This window comes from Dermacentor albipictus, chromosome 8, assembly GCF_038994185.2.
Source record: "Dermacentor albipictus isolate Rhodes 1998 colony chromosome 8, USDA_Dalb.pri_finalv2, whole genome shotgun sequence".
Lineage (NCBI taxonomy): Eukaryota > Metazoa > Arthropoda > Arachnida > Ixodida > Ixodidae > Dermacentor > Dermacentor albipictus.
In genome coordinates this window covers 117,408,445-117,420,959 of record NC_091828.1, presented here as the reverse complement: position 1 = coordinate 117,420,959, position 12,515 = coordinate 117,408,445, and the positions used below count along the sequence as shown (strand labels likewise).

At 42.3% G+C, this 12,515-nt stretch overlaps 1 long non-coding RNA gene across 1 annotated transcript; it reads left to right on the top strand.

The window, feature by feature from the left end:
• The first annotated feature begins 3,104 nt into the window (after positions 1-3,104).
• Positions 3,105-11,290, top strand: LOC135910295 (uncharacterized). Its single transcript, XR_010567002.2, has 3 exons — positions 3,105-3,366; positions 4,864-5,000; positions 9,971-11,290. It is a non-coding gene; the product is annotated as an uncharacterized lncRNA (long non-coding RNA).
• The last annotated feature ends 1,225 nt before the right edge of the window (positions 11,291-12,515 follow it).

Here is a 12,515-nt window from a genome sequence, read left to right as displayed (position 1 = left end):
GCAAGTACGCGCAAAGTGCCTCTAGCGGCCAGTCGCGCGAAACTTTTGCGTGCATTTTTCGGGCTTGCTTCACGCTCGGAAAAACTTTTATGTAGCACGTATTGAGCAACAGAAAGCTGTATCGCGAATATTTTATGTCGCTTTACAATTTTCTCATTGAAGCTTATCATCAAATTTTAATATTCAAGAACTCGATTAATTTTTCGAGACTAATTATCAAACCATGCGCAATGAAAAATTACATTGAATATCTCCAAGCAATGGCCAACAACATCACCTTTGTTCTGTTCAACTATGTGGCATTTGGATATTTTTTTAAATGTGGCTAAAGTTAGCTTGAACAGCCTTTATATAGACACGTGTACTTTATCGGGCGACCACGTTTCGTCGCCTAACAAATGTAATCACACAGCGCGGGACGCGCCTGCATGTATCCGAAGTTTCTGGAAAGTTATCGATGCTTCTACCCGGCTGTCTGTTGTCGCCGAACCTTGTGTTATCTGATTTCATCGCATGACGCGAATGGTGTAGAACTATGTGGAAGGCACGCAGGTCCCAACGATTAGTCTGGAACATTCGACGACTGCTGTATAAAAGCCGACGCGCTTGACCCGCTGATCAGATTTTCAACGATCGCCGACCGTGTTCGCCGCTACACTCTTAAAATTTTCACACCCTTATGGGTGTAATGCGGGTGTATTCATCCTTTTCACCCTTGTAAACACCCTTGAAACACCCTTCTTTAACAAAAAGGGTGTTCAACAAGAAACCACCCTTGAAACACCCCAGTCTTTCTAATTTACACCCTAATTATAAGGGAGTAAGTGAACAAGCTTACAGTATGTGATAAATAAACATTGCCAGTTAAGGCGTTATATTGGCTATACATGAAACGCGCGCTACCTGCGCTTGAATCAGATAGCTGGAATGATTAGATCGGGGCACCTAGGCAGCAGCGCACTGGCTCCGAACAGTGGTCAAAAATGAAGTTTCCCATGAATGTTGATATCGAACGGATGACACTAACGCGCAGACTTTGCATAGCCAGATATTGCAAAAGGCTTCACATGATCAATGGCAAAATATTTACAATGCTATCACTGAATACTTAAAGGTGTGCAACCAGTTAGACTGGGAATGGTTAGGAGTGAGGGCTAACGGTAAATAGCTCCCTAACTTACGGTTTGTAGATGACATTGGCATACTCAGCAACGCTGCAGACTATTTGCAACAAACGTTTGAAGAACTTGTCGAAGAAAGTGTAAGTCGGATTGAGAGTTAGTATGCAGAAGAGAAAAGTAGTGTTCCGCAGCCTGGCGAGAGAACGAATGTCATGGTCGGCAGTCAGCCTCTAGAACCTGCGCAGAAATACGTTTATTGAGGTTAATTACTCGCAGGGGCCTCTGATCAAGGAAATTAACAAAAATAAAGCATTAGCTGGAGAGCTTACGGCAGGCATTACTAAATCATGACCAGGGAGCTTAGTGCTAACCATTGCTTTCTACCGTTACTAACGTATGGGGCCGAAACTTGGAAGTTACCAAAGAAGCTTGGGAAGACGTTGAGGACCGTGCAACGAGCGATGGAATGAAAATTATTAGGCATGATGATAATAGACTGGAAGACAGCGATGTGGATTAGAAAGCGAACGGGGATAGCTGATATTCTGGTTGACATTAAGAGGAAGAAGCCGTGCTGGGCAGACATTGCAATGCGCAAGGGAGAGAACTGCTGGTCTACTGGAGCTGCAGAATGATGCTTATTACCGGCTGCATTTCCCTTTGGACGTGAATACTGCTCTAATGCCATTACACTGTAGGATTCGTGGCGGTTCGAGGGCATGCGACAATAAAAAAAAACACATACAGCCATCAGCAAGTCTTATCTTGAGCAGATCTTTGGGAGCTGGGCAAGACTCTCACACACACACAAGAAAAAGCTTGGCACCCCTCTTACAGGCATTGTCAACTCTGGGTTCCACCGCTGACTGTAGATTTCCAGTAAAAAAATCACACAGCAACTCCTCTCGGATTTGTCTACGTGTGCGTAAGCATTGTGACTCTTCCTCATCTACACGCAATCCATGTCGTTATCAATGTTTTGAGACTTGATCCGACAAGTATAAGCGACAGCGCTGCGGCGACACGAGCTGCTCTGGCCGGCGGCGCAAGCGAAGTACTGCAGGTGGCGGGGCCAGGCGCGCTGGTGACGTTCCGTTCGTTTTGAGCCGTTATCGCTCTTTAGCCCTCCGCATCCGCGACGAACCATTATCAACCGTTCTCCGGCGGCGGCTGCTTGTGGCAAGGCCGCGCGAACGGTATCTTGAAAGCGAACTGCATTGTGGACAGAGTGTTCCCACTGCTGAAAACTTCACGCGCTGTGTTCTCACCGTCTACTTCGCTTTGAAAACAGACGCGCGGACACCTATCTTGAAAGTGATCTGCGAAAAGCGCATAGTGCGGCATAAGCTGAAAGCTTCGTGAGCGCAGTGTTCTCGCCGCTTCGGTCGCGTTGAAGCGAGAGCTAGCACGAAGGTGAATTCACTCGCTGCTGCGAATTCTATGTTGAAAGATATCGTGCTGTACGGACTGACGGACGGATGGTTTTTCTTGTTGGGGAAATACAGAAATGCTTACGTTATAAAAAAATTGCAGGGTTCGAGAATTTCGCGATAAGAACCAACACCAACCTACTCCCCCGCTGAGCGATGCCGTCTTGATCACCCCCTCCCAACCCCGGGAAAAGGGACACTACCTTTCTATCTCAGTTGAAGAAAGGATGACGAAACGTTAACAACGACAATAACGGCATCTCCTAACGAGTTGTCTTATGGCCTCTGAGATTTGCGCGCGAAGCTGGCGCGCGCGAACTTGAGAGGCCATAATTGGCCGCCTAATAGCATAAAAAGACAAAGACAATGCCAAACGACACAGCTAAAATTCAAACAAAGAACTGATCTTAGCTATACTGTTTGGGGAAAGGAAATACAAAATTAGACAGCCGCAACACACGCCACTAAAGCCGCCACCGCCGGCGTAACGAGGAACCAACAGTTGGCAACATTCATTCGCGCGTCATTGCTTCGCTTTGTCTCCGCAACAAGAGCCGCCATCTTCTCGCGCCTAACGTTTCGTATGGTTTTGTTCTCTGCAATCCGCGCACACAGCGCATCGGTGGCTGCACGTCTGCTCGGCGTCGCAATGCGGCCTGCGTCATTTTCTGGTGCTCGCGCAATCGGTGTGAAACATGTCGCATGTGAAATGTTTGATAGAAGTGCCTCACGTCCAAGTCAAGCCGCCGTACGGGTGCATGGCTGTGCGCCCCGTTCTCGGAAGCGTCGACGGGTTTCCGGCATGCGGATTTCAGGTACGTGCAAATGCGTTTCGCCCTCCTATTGAGCTCCGGAGCAAAGCGTGAAATATTTCATGTGAAAGATGCAGTGCCCGTCATCATGGTGTGAATTTCGAGCGGCAAACGAGAACTTTGGCACTTAGAGCACACCGCGGCTGCTAAGTCAGCGTGGAAATTGTTTTTCGTTACCGCAATGTGTTGCTTTCAGTCTAACCTGCGGCTTGTGGACAGCTAGCCCATCGACTTTTGCTTGTGGCTGCGATAGGTATGTAAATGGAGGCGGTAATAATTTTCGAGCGCAGAGAGTTGTTTCGCTCGATGTTGGTCGTGTTCATGGCGTTGTGAAGGCTAGAAAACTGGCTTGATCGTGCTTAGTTCTGACTCGAAGAGGCGTAACGTTGGCGCTGGATGTGTTTGTTTTCCGTACCGCGAGTACCAGTTTAATGCTTTTTGTTGCATGAGAGTGGTTGCTGCTACATGCCCTCTGGCCAGAACACACTAAAAGCAATTTCCTCACTTATATGTATGCAATGTGACGTAACAAAATTTCCAGCGTTTTATTTGGAGCGTAAATATCCAGTATAGTTTAGTAAGAAACTCACATTCTGTCTTAGCTAAGTAGGCGTGAAACAAGTGAAACTCTCATTCCTTATTGAATTGTTCGCCCACACCGCACCACCCGCAGATGCGTCATCGGGTAATTGACAGTAGCTTCGCTACGTGAGTTGTTTTATGCGCCAATATTGCCCGGTTAAGTATCCTGTTAATTTATGCCGATGCTCGTTCATCTTGCTTTTAAGCGGGTACTATCCCCGAGTACCGGACGATGCCAAACTTGTGAGGTGTAGCAAACGCGGGAAATTCAAAGTGGCGTGGCTGCAAGTTCCTGTTTTTACGTTTCTTGCATTCAAAGCCAACAGGCACAGTATCACTGATTTATTTTCCATTTCTGCTGTACTTGATCAATCTAATGTGACAACTGCATTTGTTTTTTAATGTTCTCCATTGACTGTGTATTGAGCTTGGCTGCCGCCCTCTCTTCAGAGGATGCCGCTGTGATAGCTCTTTCGTATAGCACATGCCTCTAGGCCCTTGTGTTTCAAGGGCTCTGGCGAGGCAGCAGTGCTCCAAGTAATTTTACCATCCTATATATTTTCTATTTTGCATCATTCTTCCACGATGGATTTTAATGTTCATATTATTCGTCATTAGTCATCGCCATAATTTTATAGCACGTAGATTTTACGCACTTTACAGCGCCAATTTTAGGCCAGTTTACAGCCAAGTCACATCTTCCATAATACATCAACATTACCACTTGTCATGGTGCTCTTTGGCCAAACCTGGCCCTTGCGCCATAAACTACCACACATCATCATCATCAGCTTGGCTGCCAGAAAATGCTTGAATTTCTTTCAGTATCCAAGTGACGAAATATTTCACTGACGGCAGTGTGTGAAACACGCAAGATGACAAAACTGACAGCAAAATGATTAGATATTTCTTTTATAGCGTTTGGACTCGACTTTTGGTGAGGATGTCGATCGACCTTGGGCCTGGTGACAGCACACCCGACATCGCCAAAGTGCAGCCTATCAGTTGAGTGCTCCCGAATGGACCATCAACATCGGAAAATGAAGCAGAGCCAGGTAGGGGCAATTTTTACTTTGGAACAGAACACTGACAGCTGCCTCCTTTTTTTAAGAACTAAATAACATATTTACAAACCAATCCTTTCTCTTTGTGCAGCCTACATAGAATTGTTTTTTGCTTGTTATACAGACCTTCAGAAAGCAGTTCTTCTGAACCATTTTTGCATGCACAAATAGATAAAGAGGAGTGCACTTTCTGAAGAAATTGATGCACTGAAATGTGCGTTCGATACACAGTGAGATGCAAAATAACCAACAACTTTAAAGCGGTAAAAAAAAAGTTTGAAACATGTTCCAACATCATAACCCGCCTTGGCATACGGATCTAAATATAACAGCAACAGAGGTGCATGCAGAGAAGTGTTTGTAAATGTTTGCAAGATATGTACATTGTCTAAGAAATTGTTTTTATTTACTTGGAGCTTCTTGGTGCCATGGCAGTGCAGTAAAAGCTCAAAATGATGCCCCTGCTCCTAATAAAGCACCTTTAGATTTTAAAATAAAATTATGGGCTTTTACATTCCGAAACCTAAAGTTTTGAGAACCTGGCTTCTTTTATGTACACCTGAATCTAAGTGCATAAGCGTTATTGCATTTTACCCTAATTGAAGGGCAGCTGCCATGGCCTAGATTGGAGCTGGGACCAGCATGACTGAGCAGCATGGCATCATAGTAAGTGGGCTATAACACCAGGTCAAAATGAAAAATACTGCTTAGAACTACAGACTTCTTGGCTCACAAGCACTTTGCACTAAGTTAAAGGAGTATGCAGTACTGACAGCGACTGTTTATGTACCAATTTCTTTTTAGGCTGATTCCATTATTAGGGTGCGAAGCTTCAATTAGTCAAAACCAGTTTAAATTACAGAACCAGCTCAAAACACACACCATGTATAGCTGGATTTGGACATGCAAATGGAGTCAATTCATGTCGCCGAAAATGGAAGTGGCAGTCACACTATTTGATGCATTTTGCCTAATACATAGTCAATAATAAATAATCAATTCCTAAAATATTCTTTTCAAAAAGTTTTTTTCAAGCATGAAAGGAAGAGCCAAATGGTGTTCAGGTGCACAAGCGGTTAGTTGCACGGTACTTCATGCATGTGTTCACTGGCTTCTTTCAAGCTTGAAAAAAAAATTTGTTGCACCTACTGAGCAGTAGAAAGCTGGATTGGGAATTTTTCAGGATGCTCTACAATTTTCGCACTGACACTTTTGCTTTGAATAAAATATTTGATCAGTTAAATAATTGTTAATAACTAATTACCTAATTACGAAAAATGCAAGAATTGGTTTCACTTCCTCAAAACGATGGCAAACAACATTACCTTGGTGCTGTCTAGCTACGTGGCACTTATACATATTTAAAGCTTGCGCATGTCATACAGACCACCTGGTAATTACAAGGCATATATAGAAGTGGCTAAGTTGTGTGAGCCAGCCATGTCTAGCGAATCATGAGAAACAGCCATGTTTCTTTGACTTAAGGGCATGATAAGATTTACATGCTCGACACTTTGTATCAGTGTGCTCTAGGCCTGTGCGTAGTTTAGCTGCTACATAAACAATATTTCTCCACGTGTAAGCTAATATGCATCTTTCAAGTATATTGCCTCGTGTTTTCCAAAATAAACCATCTTCGTGCTTCCTTCATTATGTCTTCATCTGTTGCTGTGCTAATTTTGTAACATGCAACTGCACAAATTTTCATCTAGTTTTCATATTTCCTCGTTGTTTGGTGGCTTTATTTATGAACAAGTTGTTTTCGTTAAGCCCTGTTGCACACAGCAGTACACAGCATTTCTGCCTAGAGTGGGAATTGTTTTTTTTTCATATGGACATTAATACACCTTGCCTGGGCAATGTAAGGCATCCTACATAACACGGCCCTGCAATAATGTTTTATATTGCATTCCAGCATCATGCAAAACTGTTTACTTACCAGATTAGAATATGTATAAGTGTTGGAAGTAACAGAACTGGAAGAAGCCAGCAGATAATGAGGCCAAGGAAAGCATACAGGAACATGTTTTAAGTTTTTTATATGAAGTATAGAAATGATAAATTCTAGGTAAGTGAAAGTGGATTAAAAGATATCCACCTGTGGGTGGGGAACGGACCCATAACCTTCACATTACGCATGTGATATACTAACCACTGTGGTACTACGGCCGTGTTCGAGCGTCGACAATCTGAGGGGCCATTGTGGACGGTTGAATGCTGCCTCGGTGGTACAGTGCTTAGTGCATCGCATGCCTAATGCAAAGGCTGTAGGTTCGTTCTCCTCCCATGCCTGGTTGTTTTTTTTTACCATTTTCCTTTACCTTTATCATTCGCACATTTAAATAGAAAATTGCAAATAAGTTTCCACGTGCCTACCCTAGCATCTTCCAGCTGTGATTCAGAAAAATTTTGACCCTCAGTATCCTTTCTTCTCGTTTGGAAGAACAGGAGCTTCATTTAAAAAATAATGAATTCACCTTGTTCAGCACCTCAATGTGGTCTCAAATCTTATCACAGCATGTGTATTACTAATTGAAGTTGATGATATAGCATGGGACCTAATTAGTAGCCTTTGTGTACAGATATATGACTAGTCTAATAAATAGGAGGACTTTAAGAAGCACTTCTAACATGGTCTGAGCATGTGTTTAAAAAAACTAATCTAGCATGATTTCAGGCATAACTGTTGCTCCTGAAAAATATTTGGATCATCTGCATTGACATTGTTTTTAGAGAGCACCAATACTGCTTTGATAGAAGTAGCCTCGTGGAACATGAAGCATCGCTTCTTGCTGAGTCAAGGAAACATTATCTGCATATCTGAGGTGCATGTGTCATATGCTCGAATGCTATTTAAAGGCTGCTAATAAGAAAATTACTTAACTTGCCTTCCAGAGATTGCTTCAGTAGTCTATGCTACTCGATCATAAACAATTTACCATAGTGAATATTCATCGCAGTTGGCTTTGCAATGTTTATGCAAAATACCACAATTGCCTACTAGACTTGTGACTGCACTAAAACTTGGAATTAATGACCAGTAAGATTTATGGGACAGCAAAACTTAGTTTATGACTCCTGTTTCTGCCATAGTTTCTTACAGTAATTACTAGAGGGAACTCTGGTGCTGGAGTCGTACCACAATGATGGAAAGCACATGGATTTGTCTGATATTCGTGCTTGTGAATTCAGACGTTCTTGTGGCTTCGTATATTATACGCTATATAAATCTTATTGTCGTAAATTTAAGCGCAGTCTATACTCTTCGAAGTGCAGAAGACGCCGCCAACACGCACAATTGCTATTAATTGCAACGATTGAGCTTGTCCAGGTAGCCAAATCGAAGGGCACCAAGCGTCTCAAGGCACTAGTATGCCCGCGATAAATTCATCAGGGCGTTGCACTCGCTTGTCGTTACATGCCTCCGTCGCTTAATGGTTTCAATATCAAACTTCTGTTCTAGAGTTCCTGTGTTTGAATCCTGTCGTCGGACGATTTTAATGTTTATTTATTACACAGTATATTGTTGAAAATGACTAGAATACAAAGTCACAAAGCCGTTTGAAGCCAAACAGACGAAGTTTAGGCAAATCCATGTACTTCATATAATTTCCATGCTGGTACAGCCGTTCTTGTTTGATCTCCTGTGGACACTAACGTCAGAGTTCCCTCTAGTAATTATTGTATGAAACTCTGATTTCTGCGCCTCGCTCGTGCAGAAGCGGCACCACATCTGCTGCATAAACATGCACTACCTTTCGGCCGAGTGCAGGGAATGCTGTGAACTCGCCATGTACATAGCCTGCACTAAGTAAAACAAATCACAATGTGCAGTTGCTACCACGTTGAACTGGTGGAATGAGTAGTGAAATGCAGTACCTCCTGAACTAGTTCAGAAAGTGCAGGTTAATCAAGTGGAGATTATATAGCAACAGAAGTTGAGTGATTCTGCATTACATTCACGAAATATACTTCATGATACTTTTCCATTTATTTCCTCAGTTATTAAGAATCCCTTTTGCATTGTTGGACAAAACTACAGAATGCCAACATATTTTCCAGCATTCACTGGTAGCAAACATGTCAAAACATGTTCTAGTGTCTGGATTGCCGCTTTAGCTGTTAACCCCCAAGTTAATTCCGGAAAATGTACCAAATGTTTTACGTACTCAATTTTCGGTGTCATTCTCTTTCTAAAAATATATTACTTCATTGGTCTCTGGTTAGAAATAACACAAAAATAAGAGCTGCTCTTGAGGGCAGCTTTCCCTCAATGCCGACTGTAACTCATCTTTGACAACTAGAGCAGCATAACGTCGGGCAGGAAGAGTCAAGGAAACATTATCTGCATATCTGAGGTGCATGTGTCATATGCTCGAATGCTATTTAAAGGCTGCTAATAAGAAAATTACTTAACTTGCCTTCCAGAGTTGACTTGACTTCCAGAGTTCCAGAGTTCCAATGAGCGCCAAGTCTATAGACTTGGCGCTCATTGGCCAAAGATGCCCTTGTGCTACTAAAACCTACCAATTAATTCGCTTTTTGCAGTAGCACGTGCTTATTCCTTTTTCAGGATCGGTCTGTGAGTTCTAATTTGTTTTTCTTGAACTGTGCAATTCGCACTCACAGGACTGCATGTCATCTAAGGTGTTCCTTTTTCAATCAAGAATGTTGAGGTTGTGTTTGTGAAACTCGATTTCTTGCCTCAAACGAGCTTGTACAAACTGACCAAGCTGATAATTCTACCTGCTTATATAATAAATGTGTTGCGGTTATGAACCCTCATAATGAATGACTTACAGTATAAAAATTTTATCTAATAAAACAATTTAATGAAAATTTTCATGTTTTTCGCGTTCGTGTTCACTTCTCTACTCTCGTGTCCTGTCTGCATGCCTCACCTCTTTTTTTGCATATTAAATATCGTATAAACTTAACCATGCTTTTTTACCACAATGCAGGGGGGAAAGGTTCCGGTAACACTGCATTCAGTATGGTGGCCCAGACGTGTATGCAAGCAACCTCCTTCATGTGGACCAAGAAGTACTCTGCAGTGTCTCAAAGACTTCCATGCGAAGCCCTCAACATTCTCGTCTCAGTGGAATGGCTGCTCATCTATCTGTGTGTCCATCACCAAGATGGTCACTTGTAAAGCTCCTGTAACCGTTTAAGACAGCTTAATGATTTTTTTTATTTAGTTTTCATGGTTGGCCGTAGAATCTTAACATTTTTGATGTTTCTTACGTTTTTACCTGGCCCAAAGTGGTGCAATAACTTTAAACCAGTGGAATGTATTTAAGTGATGCTCACTCTAATGCCTATCTGGTTTTGTTTGTGTTTAAGAAATTTGAATGTCTGATGATGTAACAGCATTTAAACTTGTCATCGTGGCTCTTTTCAGTGAGCTGCTAGGAAATAAGATGCAAAACTTATCACACGCCAGTTGTAGCATTTTTGTTTTCAAGACTAAAGTTACATGTTTCAAAAGATGGAAAGTGGGGAAAAAAGCCTCAAGAACATAATCATCCTAGGATTGTCATGTCCTTACAACTCTGCAATGACTAATGCCTCATACATCTTGGGAGCACATTGGTCGCAATGCCTACAGGTATACTTGATAAGACAATAGCTCGCACTCAGATTTGCCACGCAGTTGATGGCTGATAGCTTTTGTTTGTCGTCTTCATGTTACTACTATGTATTCAATATTCATTTACATGTGCTGCGGTTTTTTGCAGTCACACACACACACACACACACACATATATATATTCTTCGTTTCAATAAAAATTTAGTTGAGAGTTAGCGCTCATCATGTCTGCTTCTAGTCTGTGTCCGTGTCACTTCGCACTACAATCCAAGATCAGGTTGCTGTACCAACTTGCCCAACTTTTTATCCTTGTGTTAAAGACACACTCAGACTTGTTCTTACTTATGTGACCGGTTGTTTTTGTGCTTTATAATAAGATGCAGTGCTTTTCAAATGAAAACATGTGATAGTTCGTAGTGAGGTTATTTAAAAAAACTGTTCTGCTTAAAATTTAATTGAGCAAGCCTGTGCCATTATACGGTGCTTATGTCTTTGTATTGGTATGGTTTTACTCATCTTCCTTTTTACTTTTAAAATGTGCAAACATTATTATGTAACCATTTCTCTTGAATGAAATAAATATTTCTGACATTTCGTCACAAATTTTACAATGATTTTGTTCAATTAGGTAACCTTAGACTAGCTGATTGTTATTCTGGTAGCTTAACTTACAATGCCTGTAGAATATTCAATGCAAGCACATGGTGAAAAATACACTAAGTTATTGGGTATAAGCAGGTCACTGTCAGTAAATGGAGCATACGTATATTTCAGAAAATAGTGCATGCATACATATTGAACAGCATGCACAACTACACATGCTGTTTTGTTCGTAAATGCTGAAAGATTATTCGACGTGGAAGCACTTTGTTCTTGGGCTTTCAGTGCTACCTTTAAGTCATATATGTGAAGGTACTAGTAGAAGCATCCCGTGGAGATAAATGACAACTTTGATGAATAGAGGTATAAAATATGTGCTTAAAACGGCAAAAAACTGCTTGACAGGCAAACGTATGCTTCTGTAGTACTGCACTTGTTACCGTCGCCAATACATGCATTGCTTGCGCTCTATTGCATTCAATATGAGCTACAGCAGCGAGCTGTGGTGTCTTTCCCTCCTGGTCGAGCTGGTGTTGCGAAAATTTTTGACCAAGAAAAGGAGGTTTTTAATCATTTCTGAAATACATGTAACTATGCTTTTGGCTGTGTGCTGTTTCCACGGAGTTATAAGTACTGGTGCACCAAGGTGCGGGAGATCCTGTGTCCTTAGTGTAGCGCGCATTGTTATTGCGCTCTGCATCCTGCCGGCAGTGTACTATCACTGCAGAGGACGATTACGAATGCATGGCGTGTGTGCCTTGCTGCAATGGCGAAACCTTAAATTGTTTTCCTGAAAGGGCCGCACGTTATGCTACCACATGACGGACCAGAAGCGCAATATGACGACGCCTCACAGATTCTGGCTCATACTGAACAAGGTAGTACCATAGTTAAGGCTAGGCAGCATTCACAACAGCTAGTCTGCCCATTAACTACATGGCTGTAGTGAACGCTAAAATACTTGCAGGGATAACACCCTTTTGGAAGGGTGTTGTCACATGCTACACCCATATTGAAAGGGTGGTTGTCTGTGTTACACCCCATATAGAAAGGGTGTTGTTTGCTTTACACCCATAGGTGAGGTGACGTCATATTAACACCCCTTCTTTTGTGGGGTGTTAATGTGCACCCTTTGCTTGGGGTGTAGCAATACACCCAAAAAGGGTGTCACCCATGGGACAAGCCATTTACACCCTTAAGGGTGTTAAAATTTTTAGAGTGTATCGTTGTGCTATAAGTGTAGCCTGTTTTTGTGGGCCCAGTTTTGTCTTTCACAGTATTGCTACTGTGTTCTTTAACGTCACCACCACGTCACA